General features: G+C 40.8%; 1 protein-coding gene across 1 annotated transcript in view; it reads left to right on the forward strand.

Moving 5' to 3' along the window:
- Positions 1–3951: 3951 nt before the first annotated feature.
- The window catches only part of SEC16B (SEC16 homolog B, endoplasmic reticulum export factor), a 63338-nt gene continuing 47186 nt past the window's right edge, over positions 3952–20103 (forward strand). Inside the window, exon 1 of the mRNA XM_070474035.1 lies at positions 3952–4051. The gene's annotated coding sequence lies outside the window, so the exon portion shown is untranslated. The remainder of the gene's footprint in view (positions 4052–20103) is intronic.

A 20103-nucleotide genomic window follows, 5' to 3' on the forward strand; every position in this document is an offset into this window, starting at 1 on the left:
ATCATGGACCTAACTGTGAAAGCTGAAACTGTGAAGCGTCTAGAAGAAAACATTGGAGAATATATTCATAACTTTGGGGCAGGCAAAGATTTCTTTCATGAGATCCCCAAAGCACTAACTTCAAAAGAAAGAAAAATTGATAAATTGGACTTTATCAAAAGTGAAAGTTTCTGCTTATTAAAAGACAGTTAAGAGGGAGGAGGGATAAATTAGGAGCTTGGAATAATATATATTTGTAAATATATGAATCACTTAGCTGTACACCAGAAACTAACACAACATAGTAAATCAACATAGTAAATACATAGTAAATATACAACAAAGTAAATCTCAACTAACTCAACATAGTAAATCAACTATACTTTGATAAAAAAAAAGACCTTAAAAAAAGACAGTTAAGTGAAAAGGCAAGCCATAGACTGGGAGAAAATATTCCTAATAAATCTCTCTAACAAAGGACTCAGATCCAGAATTAGAACTCCTTTGAATCAATAATAAAAAGAAAAAAATAAAGCTTAAAATGGGCCAAAAAAAAAAAAGAAAGAAAGAATGAAGAGCAATAATAGGAACTATTCCTTAAGGCAGCTTCATGGATTGTGTAAAATTAATCTAAATGCTTTTAGCTGTAATAATTTAATATCTATTCACAACAACCCCTGAGGGAGTTACTATTTTTTTGGGGGGGGGAGTTACTATTAACCCCATTTTACAGATAAGAAAACTGAGGCCCAGAGCTATTCAATGACTTACCTGACATCAATGGGGTTAGACAGTAGCAGAGCCAGGACCTCAGCTTGGTAGTGTGGCTTTAGAGCCCACACACATGACCATTGTAGTATACTGCCTCTGCTCAAAAGCCCTTTGCTTAATCTCTCCTGGGGAGTTTAAGATGTTTTCCCTTCTCAACTTAGACTTGGACATGGTTTGCGCAAACTCCAGGAGATCGTGAAGGACAGAGGAGCCTGGCATGCTGTAGTTTATGGGGTTCCGAAGACTCGGACATGACTTAGGACTGAACAACAGCAACTTAGCCTTATGGTGGGTAAACACTGAGCCCGGACTGTCGTTAGAAGTAATTTAATTTAAGGAATGGAGCTTAGAATTCTTTTGAGAGGAAACATTTGTGCATATTGTGTTCTGCTATCTGTTTTGGTTCACCAACATCTGAGTTAATTCCTTGAATCTGCTAGTGAAACTGTGAAGTAGGTGCCTATGAGAAAGTATGTATTTGGGAACATAGCAATCATTGCATTTTCTCCTTTTTATTCAGTTGTTTAGTTACATATGCACAGGTCTATACCTTTTCAATTTACGGGAGATGTCTGAGCCAAGGAAAATGCTAGTTTGTGAAAATATGTATGTATACTTTTTGCATATTTTCCTAATGTATCTCTTTTTAAGTGAGAGAAGTGTGTGGAAAATGAGACTGCTAGATTGTCTTTAGATCAGGGTCACAAGTCCCATGTAAACTAAGGCCAGTATCGTCCATAATAGCCTGAGCAGTAGATGTGTTCTCAAACAAGAAACCTTGTATTTTGAATATTCTTTCCTATCTCTTTTTGCATTGATTCCTTTTCTTCTCATCTGAAATTACCTTAGGTTTATTTTCCTCTCCTGATCTCTTGTAGCTGACATCACACATTTGGCATTTATTTACATCTGCTTTTTACAGATTTCTGTTTGCAGCCTTCATTTGTCTAGGTGAGTGATTATTAACAAGATAACAGAGCCTAAACTAATCACAAGACAAGATGGCAAATGCAGGTCGTATTTAAGTATTCTTTGCATAAATCTAAGGAGGTGTTCTTTGCATATAAATCAAGAATATGGTAATTATGGGTGTCTTCTCTAGTTATGACAAGTCAGGTTATGTATGATCTGTTGTTAATATTTGCAGCACAGTGTTGTGAGATGATCTCTGAGAGCCAGAGTCCTAAGTTCTACTGTGTGACCTTGGGCAAGTGTGTGACCTTAGTTAAATAAAACCTCTCTCATCTCTAATTATTTCTATCTAAAATGATGAGGTGAATTCAAGATCATTTTAGGTTAAAGTTTTTTGGCCTCTACTTTGGATTATTTTTGTAATTGAAAGTAAGGAACAACATTTATCTTTAAAAAGTTATTTTCAAAATACTTCTATAATTAAAATATTTTATCTAAATCAGGTCGTTTTCTCATTTAAGTTTAAAATTGAGAGTTTCCCCCATTCCAGAGTAGTGAATACATACACACAATATATACTTTCTGATTCATACACATATCTGCTTAATACGTAGTCTTTATGGTGATGGGACATCTTGAATTTTCTATGATTGTACCAATTAAAAAAAAAACTCTGTAGTGTTTCCATATAAATAATTTTACATCCAAGTACATTCATATACCTCATTTCATTTTAATTCAGAAAATGTGGCCAGTGAATACATACTGACCTTGCCTGTAGTTTAATTATATAAGATATGTTGGTTGTTTGGTCACTGATCAATAAGAGCTTATTTCTCAATTTCTGGCTTTGTTGCTGAAAGCAGGGATTGACTGGTCAATTTCAACTCCCTTTTCCTCAGTTGGCATTTTCTCAAATGATTCCTGAGTCACCCCTAGAGGAATGATCTGAGGCAGTATGGGTTATAACTCTATCACACCCCTATGTGTGCACATGCCACAGAGCCCCCTCATTCTGCACCACACATCACGGGAAGGTGTGAAGATACGACCCCCCTCTGCTATCCATCTCAAAGGAGAGGAGGGCCACGTGAGGTCTGGGCTACAATAGTGTTTTACATTTCTCTTTGGCATGGCCTGTCTGTTCCAGATAAGCACAAGAACATCTTCAGAATTCTTGAGTGTATTTGGAACATGAAGGAAAAAAACCCAAATCTATTTAGGATTCAGCAGAGGGCCTCAGAAATAGAAGAGCTCAGGCAAGTTACCGCTTGTCAATAATCTCTACATAACAGAAGCAGTTTTATTGTTTGTTCTGATTATATAAAGAAAATTTTTCTTTGAAAAAGATAGATACATGTAAAATTATAGAGAATAAAATAAAAATCATCTGGAAGCCCACCACCCTAAGATATCTAATTAACACTTTTGTTAACTTCCACATACTTCTCAATACATGCCATTTACATACAGATACTTTTATATACATGGGATGTAATAAATGCTGTTTATTGTGAAGCCTTTAAAAAAATCACATCCATCTCTGGTCATTGTCCATGTATCACCTCCCCCTCAAACAAAGCAAGTATTGTTAACTGCTGGGTATATATCTTTTGTATACTTTTATCTATATAGATATATAGTTATATATAACCATATACTATCATATATATGCATATATAATAGCATAGGGGATAGTATTATACTTTTCACTCATTATATGTCATAGAAACCCCAAACAAAATGACATTATACCTTTTTTATTTTGGCTCATTAATGTTTCATAGAAACCCCTTCAAATCAACTGGTATATCTCTAATTCATTATTTGTCATTAGATATCTGAATATTCCACAACTTAAATGTCTCATAATCCATTAAAAAATCTATTTATGAGCATTTACTTTTTCAGTTTTCTGCCATTCCAAGCTCATAATTTTTTTCAGCTCAGGCTCATAATTTTTTAAATTTCTAAAATCTATGATGCTGTCTACAAGTCTAAATTTTACTTTTTTCTCTTGAATTTTTTTGGTCAGTTATTAACTTGCTGTCATGATTGTTTAGAAAGTCATTATAATATTTAGCTTTCTTTTGAAATCCTCATTTAGATACATGAAAGGGTCTGCAATTTCTTTCTGTAATTCTGTTATAAAAGAGGTAGTGACCTCTTTTACCCAGACCTTCTCAATATGGTGGTCAGATCATGTTTCCAGCCTCAGGATCTACATGCAAATCATTCCGTCAGGAAACTGTTGCTGAAGCAGAAAGGTTCTGGGCAGCTGACGTGGCATCACAGCTTACAGTGTCTGCCAGTTGTGAGGAACAGCAGGCTGTCATGTTGGAATATAGCCGAAGCAGCAGCAGCAACTCCTGGTTTAGGGGCAAAAGATGTAAGTACTTACTTTCACCATTAACCAATTAACACAAAGCAAACTCAAACTGAAGAATGCTAAGAGGGAATACAGTTCCCACTAGAGACCCCTTTAGAAGATTCATTTGAGAAACAGTTGGTCTTAACCAGAGTAGAAAGTTTTCAAGCCTGCACATGGTTTTCAGCAGAAGGGTAAACTCACAGGGTCTTGTTTGAAAAAACAAGCTTTAACTGTGGCTAACGCCCCTTTCAAGTCCTAATTCCTCCAAGGACCTGCATACTTTGGCAGGGGCTGTCCCCTGTGGGATAGAGTGCATTGCTAATGTGCAAAAAGGACATGTGATTTCAGCAAAGATAAAAATTTTAGGCAGGTTTGGTTATGGGAAGATCAAAGGAGGCTTAGCACTTACAGTGTTTGAGGGAGGGAGAGAGCCTGTTAAATATTTAAGGTGGATTCAAACTGGTGAAAGCTGACTTAGAGACAGCGGTGGAAACTTCTATTCTTGAGCTATATAGTTGACCAGGGGCATGGGGCCTGCCAACCCGATGACAAATGAAGCCCTGGCACAGATCCTTACCTTGAGCTGCTGTTTCCGAGACTGCCACCCTGGAAGTCATGTCTGGAGTTTCTGGTATTTTCGGAGTTTCTAAACCATATGTTTATATGTTGGTGATTTTTTTTTTTTTTCTGTTGAGATCTTTTACTCTGATGTTCAGCTCTTTATAAAACCTCACAAAGGATCAGCAGTGGTCCACCCTAAGTGTGGTTAACTTACTGACAGGTATTTCTGATGGTTACCTCTATGCTGGGGGGCGCCTAAGTGAACAAGATGAAAGAGGTCTCTGGTCCAATAATGTTTGCTGCCCAGCAGGAAAAACAGATGTGATGAGAAGAGGGGTGAACTGTGAGTGGGGAGCCAGGAGACCTGAATTCTGGTCAAACCATATGGCACTCTGGGCTGCAGTTTCTGTGCTATAAAATGAATGGGTGGGAGGGATAACTGTCAGTAATTGATTCCTTATCTACTGGGAGTTTTCCCCTGGCTGAACAGCTTTTAACTCAATGTTGAATTTGCTCCATGTCTTACTTGGGAATGAGTACTTTATTTATGAAATAGATTTCACATGTCATCAAATAGGCTTTATCAAATTGTGATTTTATTTTTAAAATAATTTTATTTATTTATTTATTTATTTTTTGGCTGTACTGGGTCTTCTTTGCTGCGTGGGGTTTTCTCCAGCTGCATCAAGCCTGGGCTCCTCTCTGGTTTTGATGTATCGGCTTCTCATGGTGCTGGCTTCTCTTGTTGCGGAGCAGGGGCCCTAGGGTATGCCGGCTCAGTAGTTGTGGCTCCTGGGCTCGAGAGCAGAGACTCAACAGCTGGGGCACCCAGGCTTAGTTGTTCTGCAGCATGTGATCTCTTCCTGGATCAGGGATCAAACCTGTGTTTCCTGCATTGGCAGGCAAATTCTTTACCACTGAACCACTAGGGAAACCCAAATTGTGATTTTCTGTGACTGAAACTTGAAGGATCCTTTTTGGATGGGTGCACATATAGTATGATATTGGTAGGAGGAAAGATTGTTTCTGAAAAAGATGTCTTAAAGGTAGCGATTCCACACAGACTCATCTTAAATATCTATTTCCAAAAGGTTATCGATTAGAACTTTTCTAACTGCTGCTGACTTTTGAGGAGCAAAGACACAAGAGCCTGGCACTAAGGAAAATGAAATTTCTTAAAATAGGTGTGACCCACAGGCTACAGCTTGACAGAAATTAAATTGAATCAAGAACAAGTCAGGCTGTGTTTCCAATAGAATAGGGGGAAAAAAACCCCTACCATGAGTGACTGTGTGTTACATTCTCAGCTTCCTGAAACCCAGCACCATCAGCTCAGTCATTTTTAGCTTTGGAAATTGTGGGCTTCTCATTAACATGTTTTAATAGAATCTGAAGGATAAGATCAATTTCTTTAACATAATTAGTATGCATATGTGCCCCATTAGCCTTGTCTAGCACCCACCTGGGCATTTATACATCCCTTGCTGCCTCCTGCCCTTCTCAATGGCAGAAGTGTACTTCCTGACCCAAGTAATCCCTTCTCCTGGGCTATGAGCTCCATCCCTGTATGGCCTCCTAAGGGACCACATCCGTCACTCATTTCCCTTGTTCCCCTGTCTCTTTAGCTTCTCTTTTACACTGGCTTTCTGGTCCACCATAGGGAAAAACATGTTCAAGTGTCTCCTATTTTATACCAACCAAGCAACCAGCCAATAAACAACCCTCTTTAATGTTCTACCCCTTTTCTCACCATTCCACGAACCCTATGGAATCCCATGGATATTTTCAAGTTCCTTTGTAACTTGATTTCTTACTGTTTTTATTCTCTTTACCTCTTCCTATGTCTTGATGCCTTGATTTCCTTGATGCTATTCCAACTCCGCCTTCTTAGTCTTCATGAACTTCTCTTTCTTTGCCTTTTACCCTTAATTCTTCATCTTATTTTTTATTTTAAAGTCTGTGACAATGTTATCATGTCCATGATTTTCATTATGACTTGTGTGCTGATAACACATAAATCAAAACATATACAAATCTTCAGAAAAGAAGCAACATATAAACAAATAATACCACCCACCACACATTGAGTCCCTGCAGACTTTTCTCAGGAGCTCGTGACTCATATTTACTGTCCGAGACAAATATATTGGTATATACACTCCCCTGAAAGGGCATTATCTTCCTGTCTAATTGAATATGGTGTGTCACCAGAGCCTGTCCAGCTGGGCCTCCCCTCCATGCCTTTGAACTTACTGATTTCTTTTCTGGAACCACCCCCATGCCTCAGTTCGCTTGATTAAGTCCTAATTATCCAATAAGGTTTAATGAGTTTTTTCCTTCCTCCTAGGAAGATTTGCTTGAGTTGGTTGCCCTTCAGTGATCATATAAGAAGCTATGTAATATTTATCACTTTTATCTAAGGCTATTATTTTGCTTGCCTTTCCAGTTGATAGTGAAAACCTAAAAAGCAGAATTATATCCTTATTCCTGTGTCCCTAATGTCTACAACATCATGAGGCACATACTAATTATCCAAGAAACTATTTTAGATTGAATGAATGGTGGACCGATGGCTGCCTGCAGCTCCAGGTTGCTATTCTATCATCTCAGTCAATCCAGTGGGAAGACTTATTTCCCAGCAGTTCAAGCATAAGCTCTGGGGGCATGCTTTGTGGACATGTCCCTGGACACGTGCTAACTGCCAAATTAATCTTTTCAGGCAGGGAGCTGCAGGACTCTGTCATGTATGAATTTTGTGTCCATTCTCAGAACAGGGATGGGATCAGTCCTATACATGCTATATAAGCTGAGAGGGGCAGGGAAGCTTATCATAGAAAAACTAATGATTTATTAGCAGAAGCTGGAGGAAAGGAGGCAGGCAGGCAGTAGTAGCACATGTCTGCCATATTGTGTGCAAACAATCTGGATGCTAGGGACAGCTGGGGCTACGCTCTGCTCTGCATGCTGGCGGAGACAGCTAGGACAGTCTCTTCAGTCTCAGCCCTCATCACTGCTGTCTTTATCCACTCAAGCTGCTATGATGTGATACCATAGACTGGCTAACTTATAAACAACAGCAATTTATTTCTCATAGTTTTGGAGGCTGTCAAGCCGAAGGCCGAGGTGCTGGCAGGTTCAGTTAATGGGGAGGGCCTGCTTCCTGGTTCATAGATAGCTATCTTCTCACCTCTTCTCACCTGTGTCTTCACAAGGGGCATGGGATCTCTCTAGGGTCTTTTTTATAAGGACACTAATTTCATTTATGAGGACTCTGCTCTCTTGACCTAATCACCCCTCCTCCAAAGTCTCCACAAATATTCAGTTTGGGAATTAGGTTTCAACATACGAATTTTGGAGGGATACAAAAATTCAGTCTTAGCAACTCCTTTGTGCATTCTAGGCTCCAACCACACTGAACATAAAACCTACTGATTATGTGTTAAATGCGCAGGTCCTCCTTCAACTCTGAGCCCTTATCATATCCATCCTCTTGCTGGGAACACCTACTCTCTTGCTCTTCCTTCCCTTCTTCAGGTTAACAGACTCACATCCTTCCTGAATGTGAGTCTTCCTTCATGTGGTCTTCACTGAGACTTCTTTCTTTGCTGGGAAGACTTCTCTGACTAGGTTGGGCACCTCTGCTGTGTGCTTCATCTATTTCTTACTGCCATCCTCTCCTAGCGCTGATCGTTGGGGTTGCCTGTTACCTTGTCTGTAGTAAACTCCAAGAGGATAAAGAACAAACTCACTTGGTCACTTCCTGTGGCCTGCACTTAACACCTAAGACAGTGTGTGGCACATAGTAGGCACTCAGTAAAGACAGAATAAATGAAGTACTTAGCTTCTCACCCATTTCTTGGTTATTAAATAGGAACAGGGGTTTTCTTGGGGTTTTTTCTTCCAATTAGTCCTGGGACTTAGCAGCTTTACTAGAGAAACTGTGGAAAGCCAGCTCATACAGGAGAAAATATTCTTATTACAGTGAATAATGAATCATATGTGTCTAAAATATAATTTACTGAATGAAGGAAATAATTTTTAAAAATCCTCCCAGGGTGAGACTATATACCCCAGTCAGGTTCATTCAGTGACATCGTCTATCTAGTGAATAACATTTGGACCAGCACTAGGACATGGTGTCACAGTGTCATGATGTCATGGATCATAGAGTATTGCATTCTTAGTGAAAAAGGAAGTATTCTTAGGAGGTTTGTACGGAAGTTATGTCACAGAAGCAATGTTGAACAAGGCAGTAAGTATTTTCTCAGCATGCAGAGAATCTATAACATTCACATATGGACGGCTCCCAGAAAATAATGAACTTTGGCCATCTCCCTTTCGATGACTACAGACATTTATTCTTAGGAAAGAAACTTCTCAATCAGCTCATCTTGTCCTTCAGTGTCCTCCAGAAACTGAAGTCTGAGCTTTGTTTTTTGGCATCAAAAGCGGCTCCTATGGAAATTGTCCTGATGTGCTAAATTCAGCATTAGAACAGCACTCCTGGGGATCTTGGCTATATCTGCAGTCACTTATTCCAGGCCGAGAGAACAAGAATGTGAGAACCGCTAAAATACGTGTATGCACTCACGCTGTGCACACATGGGCTATTTCTATATGTGGAACAGTGGGCAGAGGAGTATAACCAGGAAAATGGTATGCACCTTTACTGACTGACAAATGAGACAAGGAGGAAATACAGAAGTTAATCTTTGAGTTTCTATTTTTATGAATATATATTCCTATATATATGTCAAGTTCAATGAGCCTATTTACAGTGACTGATAACTTTGAAGTTTATGGAATGGGTATTTAAATAATTGCAATTTTGTATTAAATATGCTTGCATGTGTGCTAAATTGCTTCAGTCGTGTCTGACTCTTTGCCACCCCATGGACTGTAGCCCGCCAGACTCCTCTGTCCATGGAATTCTCCAGGCAGGAATACTAGAGTGGAATGCCATGTCCTCCTCCAGAGCATCTTCCTGACCCAGGAATCACACCTGTGTCTCATGTCTCCTGCATTGGCAGGTGGATTCGTTACCACTAACACCGCCTGGGAAGCCCTGTATTAAATATATCACATGGTTTTTATGAACCAGTATGCTTTTCTGAACAAAGCCTTGACTAGAAGTCCTGTAATTGATTTTTTGCTACTTGATGACTGATACTGACACTGCGTGAGTTTGGTGAAATCTCTTACCTTTTTTGGACTCACTTTCATTGCCCCTAAATGGACAAACTCTGCCAATACCACTGGGTGATATAAATAAAGAACCAAGGATGCCTGTCTTGGGGGAAGACAAGCTATGAATGCAGTGGATTATGATGATGAGAGAGAGATCAGGAGAAAAATTAAAAGCAATAACCCAAGATTAGATTTGAAGCCAATAATAAAGATCAGCTAAGATAAAAGCTATGAACTACTATGATAAGAGAACCTGAGAATTTACACCCTGAGCAGCCAGAAGAGAACTCTCCTGCTATGATCTTTTACACAAGAACATTGCCAACAAGCACTGGTGGACACTTCCTACGTGCAGGCACTGTGCCAAGTGCTTTTCCTAGCTCATGCATTCATCTGGCATCAAATATTCATTGAGCACCTCCTACATGCCATGAACAGTACATTGTCTTACTCATTCTACAACAACCTTGTGAAGATATTCGTTATTATACAATCACTTAACAAATAAGAACACTCAGCCTGAGTGGTTAAGTATCCTACTTGAAGTCTCCCAGTTAGTCAGGGGAGGCTCTGGGACTCGAGTCCAATTCACACTGCAAAGCCTGAGCCCTTAACCATCGTATTGTATCGTACTCAAGAGCTTTGCCTACAGTTTAGATTGTCACACCTTTAACAGCAGGTAAGGAACCTGGAACACAGAGAGGCAGAGACTTATGGAAAACCTCTATTTAATAGGCACTGTTGTGTTTTGCCATATTTTATTTCAGTCTATCTGCATCACAGCCTTGAGAGGTACTTTTTCAGTGCAGTTCAGTTCAGTCTCTCAGTCGTGTCTGACTCTTTGCGACCCCATTTCCTGCTGCACTCCAGGCCTCCCTGTCCATCACCAACTCCCAGAGTTTACTCAAACTCATGTCCATTGAGTCGGTGATGCCATCCAACCATCTCATCCTCTGTCGTCCCTTTCTCCTCTCACCTTCAATCTTTCCCGGCATCAGGGTCTTTTCAAATGAGTCAGTTCTTTGCATCAGGTTGCCAAAGTATTGGAGTTTCAGCTTGAACATCAGACCTTCCAATGATTATTCAGGACTGATGGACAGGGAGGCCTGGCGTGCTGCGGTTCATGGGGTCGCTAAGAGTCAGTCATGACCGAGCAACTGAACTGAACTGAACTGAACTGATTTCCTTTAGAATGGACTGGTTGGATCTCCTTGCAGTCCAAAGGACTCTCAAGAGTCTTCTCCAGCACCACAGTTCAAAAGCATCAATTCTTCAGTGCTCAGCTTTCTTTATAGTCCAACTCTCACATCCAGACATGACTACTGGAAAAACCATAGCCTTGACTAGACGGACATTTGTTGGCAAAGTAATGTCTCTGCTTTTTATTATGCTGTCTATGTTGGTCATAACTTTTCTTCCAAGGAGCAAGCGTCTTTTAATTTCATGGCTGCAGTCATCATCTGCAGTGATTTTGGAGCCCTGCCAAATAAAGTCTGTCACTGTTTCCACTGTTTCCCCATCCATTTACCATGAAGTGATGGGTCCAGATGCCATGATCTTAGTTTTCTGAATGTTGAGCTTTAAGCCAACTTTTTGACTCTCCTGTTTCATCAAGAGGCTCTTTAGTTCTTTGCTTTCTGCCATAAGGGTGGTATTATCTGCATATCTGAGGTGATTGATATATCTCCTGGCAATTCCAGCTTGATTGATTCCAGCTTGTGCTTCTTCCAGCCCAGTGTTTCTCATGATGTACTCTGCATATAAGTTAAATAAGCAGAGTCCACAAGTCTGTTCTATACATCTGATGTATAGAACAGACTTGTGGACTCTGGGAGAAGGCGAGGGTGGGATGTTTCAAGAGAACAGCATTGAAACGTGTATATTATCTAGGGTGAAACAGATCACCAGCCCAGGTTGGATACATAAGACAAGTGCTCGGGCCTGGTGCACTGGGAAGACCCAGAGGGATCGGGTGGAGAGGGAGGTGGGAGGGGGGACTGGGATGGGGAATACATGTAAATCCATGGCTAATTCATTTCAATGTATGACAAAAACTACTGTAATGATGTAAAGTAATTAGCCTCCAACTAATAAAAATAAATGGAAAAAAAATAAATAAAGTCAATCCACTTAAAAAAAAAAATAAAATACAAAAAAAAAAAAAGTTAAATAAGCAGGGTGACAGTATACAGCCTTGACGTACTCCTTTCCCTATTTGGAACCAGTCTATTTTTCCATGTCCAGTTCTAACTGTTGCTTCCTGACCTGCATACAGGTTTCTCAAGAGGCAGGTCAGGTGGTCTGGTACTCCCACCTCTTTCAGAATTTTCCACAGTTTATTGTGATCCACATAGTCAAGTGCTTTGGCATAGTCAATAAAGCAGAAATAGATGTTTTTCTGGAACTCTCTTGCTTTTTTGATGATCCAGCAGATGTTGGCAATTTGATCTCTGGTTCCTCTGTCTTTTCTAAAACCAGCTTGAACATCTGGAAGTTCACAGTTCACATATTGCTAAAGCCTGGCTTGGAGAATTTTGAGCATTACTTTACTAGCGTGTGAGATGAGTGCAACTGTGCGGTAGTTTGAGCATTCTTTGACATTGCCTTTCTTTGGTACTTTTTAGACTTTTTTTTTAAAAATGAGGAGACTGGGGCTGATAAAGTTGGAATGATGGTTTTCCAAAGGCGCATGGCTGAGAAGTGGCGATGTTAAAACTAAATCTAGATTTCAATTCCTATTCCTTTCCCCTGTGCCCTTACTACTTCCCAAAGTGACTGAGGGAAGGAAATTGCACAAGGAAACATAAATGGGATTGGGGCTGTGAAACCTGGAGAGAAGAAGAAGGCTAAGTGGCATGACACTTCCCCCTATTTGAAGAGTTTGAGTGAGTTTGAGTCACGTATGTGTGTTACCATCAAGGAAGAGTATCTTTATTTTTGAAAATATTTATTTATTTGGCCGCATCAGCTCTTAGTCGCACTGGCTCAGTAGTTGCGGACTGCGGCCTTAGTTGCCCTGTGGCATGTGGGATCTTAGTTCTCCACCCAGAGATTGAACCCACGTCCCCTGCATCGGAAGGCAGATTTTTAACCGCTGGACTACCAGGGAAGCCCAAAAGGAGAATATCTTAACTCTAAAATATTGAGGTGTGTTTCTATAAGGAGTCTGAGGACTTAACAACTGGAGAACAAACACTTCCTGCCCCAGGTAAAGCAAGAAAGTCACTGGCCACCTAGGTACTCTATAGAGTCTTATGTAAGAGAGGATTTTTTATCCAGCAGTGGAAAATTTGGAGTGCTACAGGTCTGGAAATCAAAGAGCTGTATGCCTTGGCCTGAGTCTCGCTGGCTTAGACATTGCATCACCTGCACAGATGGATTCCTTCCAGAGATTCTTCCCAGCTCATCAGTTATGTGTCCAAATGTCTGCTCTTGTTCAAATGTGTCTCTCAAACATTTCCATCAAATGGCAGGCAGTGACCTCCTGGGGATGCAAGGTATGTGTATGTGAACATGTGTCTCTGTGGGATGTGTGTGTACCTGTCTTGGTGCAAGTGTGAAATTTTTTGGAAGTTTTTCATGTTTTGTTGTGAAAAGTAATACAGATTTTTGTTCCATTATATTCCATATTATAATATTTTTGTTTGTTAAAAATTAAGGTAATATTTTAATTTGCTTATAAAATAAAATTAGTGCTGATCCTGAGGCATCCTGACAGTGGTTACAAGTTGTCCAGTGTGAGAAGCATAGGACTGCATCGTCACGAAGTTTCTAATTCTGATGTTCTTATCTTAACCCATTGTTTTATGTCATATGTAGTTGTGTAACATAGTCTCTCAATTTTTCCCTGATCTCATGGTTCATTGGGGACACTGGGTTAAATGTTGGGGAGAAGCTGTGGATTTCAGAGCAGTAATGGATAACCAATTAATTCCTGACTGATGACTTGTACGGAACGCTTCCTGAACACTTTATAGCATTTTCAGGGAAATGCTAACAGTTAACAATTATTGAGCATTTAGTATACGTCACGTTTGTAGATTTTTAATCTAAAAATGTACTCTTAAATTATAGCTCTCTGAGAAAGGTTCTGTTATTATCATTCCCATCTTATAGAGCAAGAAAAGGAGATATAGAATAACTTGCCTAAGTTCACACAGCTAGCAGATAGTGGAGCTGAAATTCATACTCAGCTTTATCCTGCCTATTTCCAGTTGACTTAGGGGGCTTGGAGGACTCTCCCAGCATTTACAGCCTTTTATTTCATTTAGCAGGTGCGTGAGTCATCTTTGCCTGATGGAAGCTTGATGTGGGGTTAAAAGTCAGAGCAGTGTCCATCTGCCACCCCACTCATCCAGGTTCAGGGGGCATCGATAAAAAGGGAAGGGTGAGGAGAGGAGAGAGTGAGGCCCCCTCTCCTTCACTTCTAGGGTAAGAGCAACAGTCCCAGGATTGGCATGGGTAGCTCATGGTGTCTGTGCCAGGTTAATTGTCTCTGGCCCTTATACCGGGTTTTCCTGGCATGCGTCCTTGCTGATAATGGAACTGCTGACAGGCATGTGCTGCTATGCCTCTCACCTGCCACCCAACCCTCCTGAAGAAGGAGGTTAAACCCTTGGTTGCCAGCCCCTGGCTGAGGCCATGAACTCCATATCTCCAAGGCAGGCTCCAGGGGCTGGCTTTGCTGGAGTCCAGAGACTGCTCTGTGCTAAACCTTCCCCTCCTTGCCTTGCCCCCGACTCCTTCCTGGAGCCAGAGCTATGAGATGCTAGCTGACTAAAAAGCACTTCATTGTATCAGATGTTTTTGGAAAGTCTGGGGTAGGCATTATCCAGTCATTCCCCTTTAACTGAAGTTTTACATTTTGAATCATGATTGAATGTTTTTCTTTTGCTGTCTTATTGGAGAGGCCTCTTATGTATTTCTAGGCACCTCACTTTAACAAGGTATGCAGAGAATTTGTGTTTCTGTCTAATTTATGCCCTATATGGCACCCCTTCAACCACTCTTCAGTCAGTCCCCTTAACTCACTGCCTTAACATTCCCTTTTACTTTCCCTAGGAACTCTCTATCAGAGTTTAATTCTATACTCAGGCTGGGAAAACTACTGGATACAATCTGCAGCCAAGACTGTTGCTGCTATACATTTCAGAGGTCCATTCATTTATAAATAAAGTCTTTATTGTGCCTTTGTCACACACCAGATGCTGTGCTAGGCCCAGTGGTTATAACATGGACAAAACCACAGATGCTCAGTATCCTCATGGAGCTTCAAATCCATCTAAGGGTCCAATAACAGCTGCATTTCCTGCCTACTGGTTCCTCTGAGGACATGTTCCTGGTTAAAGCCCACTCTTGTTTTCCGCATTGGCCAATCCAAACCATCACCACATTTCTCAAGTTTATCACTAAAAGCTCACTTTTATCTTTAGCAGTCTACTCTGCAGAGAAGTCTTAATACCCAGTCTCTTTTTGAACAGACTTGCCTCCATCCAAGCCTATCTTGACTGCCTTTATTTCTTTCTTGGAGGAAGAAATGCCCTTTCTCTTAGCTAGGCTTAACTTTATTTCTATACTTCCATGCAGTCAGCCTCTTTTGAGATTTATTCCTTCAGTAATTGTATTTCATTTCTGTATCTCCAATCTCCATATGAATCAGCATATAACCTTTTTAATCTTGTCTATGCTAAGCCAGTTCTTCAATCCTGAGTGCTTCATAGTAGTCCTGGCTATTGTCCCCTTTTCTTCATACCCAGGCTTCTCAAAAGAGTAATTCTTACTGTCTCCTTTTACTTACTTTCCATTTGCAGCACGAGTGATTTCTGTATCTAATTCCTCACACCGTTGACTATAGTTCCAAGGAAATTGTTTAGGTCATGATCATCAAACTTCCTTATTGGTAAAACCAGTGTAGGGAGAATACTTTCACTGTTGCCTCTTTCAACGTCTCTCCTACATTTGGCATTGTCGATGACTCTCCCATTTCTGAAGCCATCACCTCCCCTGGCTTCTGAGACACCATTCTCTCCTAGCTTTCAGCCCACCTTCATTACTGTCTTTCACAGGCTCCTCTTTCTGTGTCCAGCTTTTCAATATCTACTGCTTCAGTGAACTGAAAAGTTCTTTAGGGAAAGGATTATGTTATTAATTTCAGTGTCCCCCATGCAAGTGACAATGCTGGGCATCGAGTGCGTGTTCAATAAAGATCTGTTTAGTGAATGTATGACTTCCAGAGTCATCTTTCCAGAAGAGCAGACTGAGCACAGCCAAGCAATCTTGGAAGTTTTGGGGACTCACTGCTGCATTTTAGCAACTTGGGTAAATAATTAATTACTTCTATGAGAGTACCACACTTGGATATCGAACTGATTAAAAATCATGTTAGCTGATTTTGTTTTTGAAAGTAAGTTTATTGTAGAAAAGTTAGAGAATACGAACAGCCAGGAGAAAAAAATAAAATCATCCATAGACCCATTACCCAGACAAATAATTACCAGCCATCTGTTGACATAAGGCCTCTCAGTTCGTTTCCTAAATTTTTACTTTCAGTAAAGAAATCGGGTCAAGCCTGGAGAATATCTCAGCTACTGAGCTGGCCTTTGCAAAGCTCACCAGTCATTAAATCCTAGTGCTCAGGGATTCATGGCAAACCTGACCTGGATCTAGATGGGTGTTCATGTCTAGCAGCACTATTCTGGTGGGAAGAGATTAACTGCATTATTAGCAGTGATGATGCTTTTGTTAGATAGATGTCACACTAGGGTATTTGAAGCAAGATCCTCTTAGTGATCTGGTATCTGGAGAGGAAGGCAGAGAAAGGAAATTCAAAACAATTGGTAATTGACCAGGGCTCCATTTCCAGGGCTTGACTTTCCTGGTGGCTCAGACAGTAAATCGTCTGCCTACAATGCAGGAGACCCGGGTTCAATCCCTGGGTTGGGAAGATCCTCTGGAGAAGGAAATGGCAACCCACTCCAGTACTCTTGCCTGGAAAATCCCATGGACGGAGGAGCCTGGTAGGCTACAGTCCATGTGGTTGCAAAGAGTTGGACACGACTGAGCGAATTCACTTTCACTCTTCTTTCCAGTTCCAGTGGACAGTTGGCATGCAGAGTAGGAATTGGGCAAAAGGACAGGACACTTGGGGAAGGGAAAAATGTTAAGACTATAACAGTTTCAGCATATGAGAGCCTATGGGATCATGTGAGGGCCACTGTGATCAGGACTTGAGGTGACAAGACCAATTTTAGCCCAACTCCTGTTGGGGATGAGATGCTAATGTACTGTCAAACTGAGTGAATTTTGTTAGAAACCAGGAAGACTTGAGCTGCCAGGTTGAAAGACTTAGTAACTGTTGATTTATGGGGCTAGGAAAGGCAGGGACTGATAAATCCCAAACCTTTTGGAGTGCTGAAACCCCATACAATCTGTTTCATTTCATGACCCATATAACTGTGGTATGCCATATGTCGATATAAAATAATTAAAGCTAATTAAAATTAATTTTGGTTGGTGAGTATTTGAAGAGCTTCATAATAACTCTTGAGATGACTGGAGATGCTTTGGGATGTCACAAAAGGAGCATTTGCAATAACGGGGCTAGATGTTTAACCCAGATGTGTGAGATGAAAGCTAGAAACAGAATGACAATTCTGTGGTTGAAAGAACACTGGAATAGGAGTTAGGAGTTGTAATCATTGTGCTGGGAAAGTGACTATCTGAAAACAACAACAACCTGGTTTTGCAGCACTTGCCAGTTTCTGTGCTGTAAATACCCCCACTGTGGTGGGCTTCAAATTATCAACAGTTTTACTGTTGGCTCACATAATTCTTGAATAATTAATAATCACACTTTGGTAAGCCCAATGCAAGACAAGCCCAGTACATCTAGATCATCTTAACTGAGCTTCTAGCTAGCTATGTGATGTTGACTAAATCACTTTATCTCTCTGGATCTGCTTTTATCACCAACCAAATGAAGTTGCTAAAATAACCTGTAAGATCTTCCAAAGTTAACATTTCAGTGACACAGCTGTGTTACAGGGCAGGGCTGTGCTGTGCTTAGTCGCTCGGTCATGTCCGATTCTTTGCGACCCCATGGACTGTAGCCCTCCAGGCACCTCTGTCCTTGGGGATTCTCCAGACAAGAATACTGGAATGGGTTGCCATGCCCTCCTCCAGGGAATCTTCCCAACCCAGGGATCTAACCCAAGTCTCCCGCATCACAGGAGGATTCTTTACTGTCTGGGCCACCAGGGAAGCCCAAGAATACTGGAGTGGGTAGCCTAGACCTTCTCCAGGGGATCTTCTTGACCCAGGAATTGAACTGGGGTCTCCTGCATTGCAGGCAGATGCTTTACCAGCTGAGCTACCAGGGAAACCCTTGGGGCAGAGCTAACATCGTGTTATAAGCCAAAAGAGATGTTATTGTGAGATATTGGGACACATAATTTGACATCTGAGCCTGTGTTGTAATCAACCATGTTCTGATTCCTGTGGTCATTGTGTGTGTCCTTTTCCAGTACCTCTTTCCTGGAGGATTAAAAATGACAGTGTGGTTATTAGTGAGCCAAGCCTCAAAGCCTACCAGTGCGGTAAGAAACCACGACCCAGAGTCAGAGAATTCTACATTCAGCTGTCATGTCCTCAGAGTCAGTTGAAGGGCTGTGGCAAAAGCCTTTTCTTAAAAAATTAATTAATGAATTAGGCTCTGTCAGGTCTTGGTTTCAGCATGTAGGATCTTCCTTGTGGTGCACGGACTCCCTAGTTGTGGCACTTGGGTCCAGAATGTGTGGGCTCAGTTGCTCCGTGGCCTGTGGGATCTTAGTTCCCTAACCAGCAATTGAACCCTTGTTCCCTGCCTTGCAGGATGGCTTCTCAACCACTGGGCCACCATGGAAGTCCTCTGTGTCATAATCTTATAGCTTAGGTACCTTAGCCTCTCTGATCACGAGACCAACCATGGACCCTTAGTCCAGGCCTCCCCTGGACTAATAAACAGCATGACAGGTTAATTTGCTCATAGAGTTTTGATGACAAGGACTAGTGTCCTTCATTCTTATGTGTGTCAAATCCTGGCACACAGTAAGGACTCAGTAAGTGTTTGTTGAAAGAAAGGATAAACATCTGAGCCTTTTTAGAGCAAATTCTGGGTTTGATTTGTATTTTCTCCCAGCTCTATTGAGATATAATTGATGTATAACATTGTACAAATTTAAGATAGACAGCATGATGATTTGCTAAATTTTAAAATATTAATTCAAAAGTAGACATGAGCTTCTTTGTGTTCACCTGAAGAAATGTATTTCTCAAACAAGAGAAATTATGTTCTTGTTGTAATAGAAACTTCTCAGTGCCTTCAATTCAGTATTGAGCATTTAAATTTGCCTTCCATCTAGATAACACAACTGATGCACAGTCAGAATCCAATGGAGAGAAATTTGAATGAGAAAAACCTAAACCAGGCATTTACTACCCACCAGTGAATACTCTGGGCTGCTCCAGTGGCTTAGCTGGTAAAGAATTTGCCTGCAATGCAGGAGACCTGGGTTCGATCTCTGGGTTGGGAAGACCCCATGAGAAGGAAATGGCAACCCACTCCAGTATTCTTGCTTGGGAAATCCCATGGACAGAGGGGCTGGGTGGGCTACAGTCCATGGGGTCACAAAGAGTCGGACACGAGTGAGCAACTAACACACACAAAGTGTACTCTGCCTACCTTAGCCAGTAGAATTAGCTCATTTCCTTTGAAACGGAAAGATAATACTTATTTATAAAGCATACATAATTATATATCATTACCAACATTTAAAGGCATACCTCATTTTATATCGCTTCAGTTTATTGTGTTGTTTTACAACCTGAAGTCGGGGCAAAGCTTCGTTGAGCAAGTCTCACGGCACCACCTTCCCAATAGCACTTGCTCACTTTGTGTCTCCACGTCACATTTTGGTAATTTTGGCAATATTTCTTTTGTTTTCTTTTTCATTTTGTATGCTGGCAGTAGTTCAGATTTTCCCATTGTGATCATATTTGTTATAGTGATCTGTGATCAGTGATGTTTGATATTACTATTGTAATTGTTTGGGCACTTTTTAGCAATAGAGTATTTTATATTCATTTATTTGTTTGTGGTTTGCTGTGTCAGCACCTAGTTGTGGCTCGAGGGCTCAGTAGTTGTGGGTTTAATTGCCCTGTGGCATGTGGGAGCTTAGTTCCCCTACTAGGGATGGAACGCGTGTCCCCTGCCTTGGAAGGTAGATTCTTAGCCACTGAGCCACAAGAGAAGTCCCCAAGGATTTTAAAATTAAGGTATATACATT

Source organism: Odocoileus virginianus, chromosome 11 (assembly GCF_023699985.2).
Source record: "Odocoileus virginianus isolate 20LAN1187 ecotype Illinois chromosome 11, Ovbor_1.2, whole genome shotgun sequence".
NCBI classification, from domain to species: Eukaryota; Metazoa; Chordata; class Mammalia; order Artiodactyla; family Cervidae; genus Odocoileus; species Odocoileus virginianus.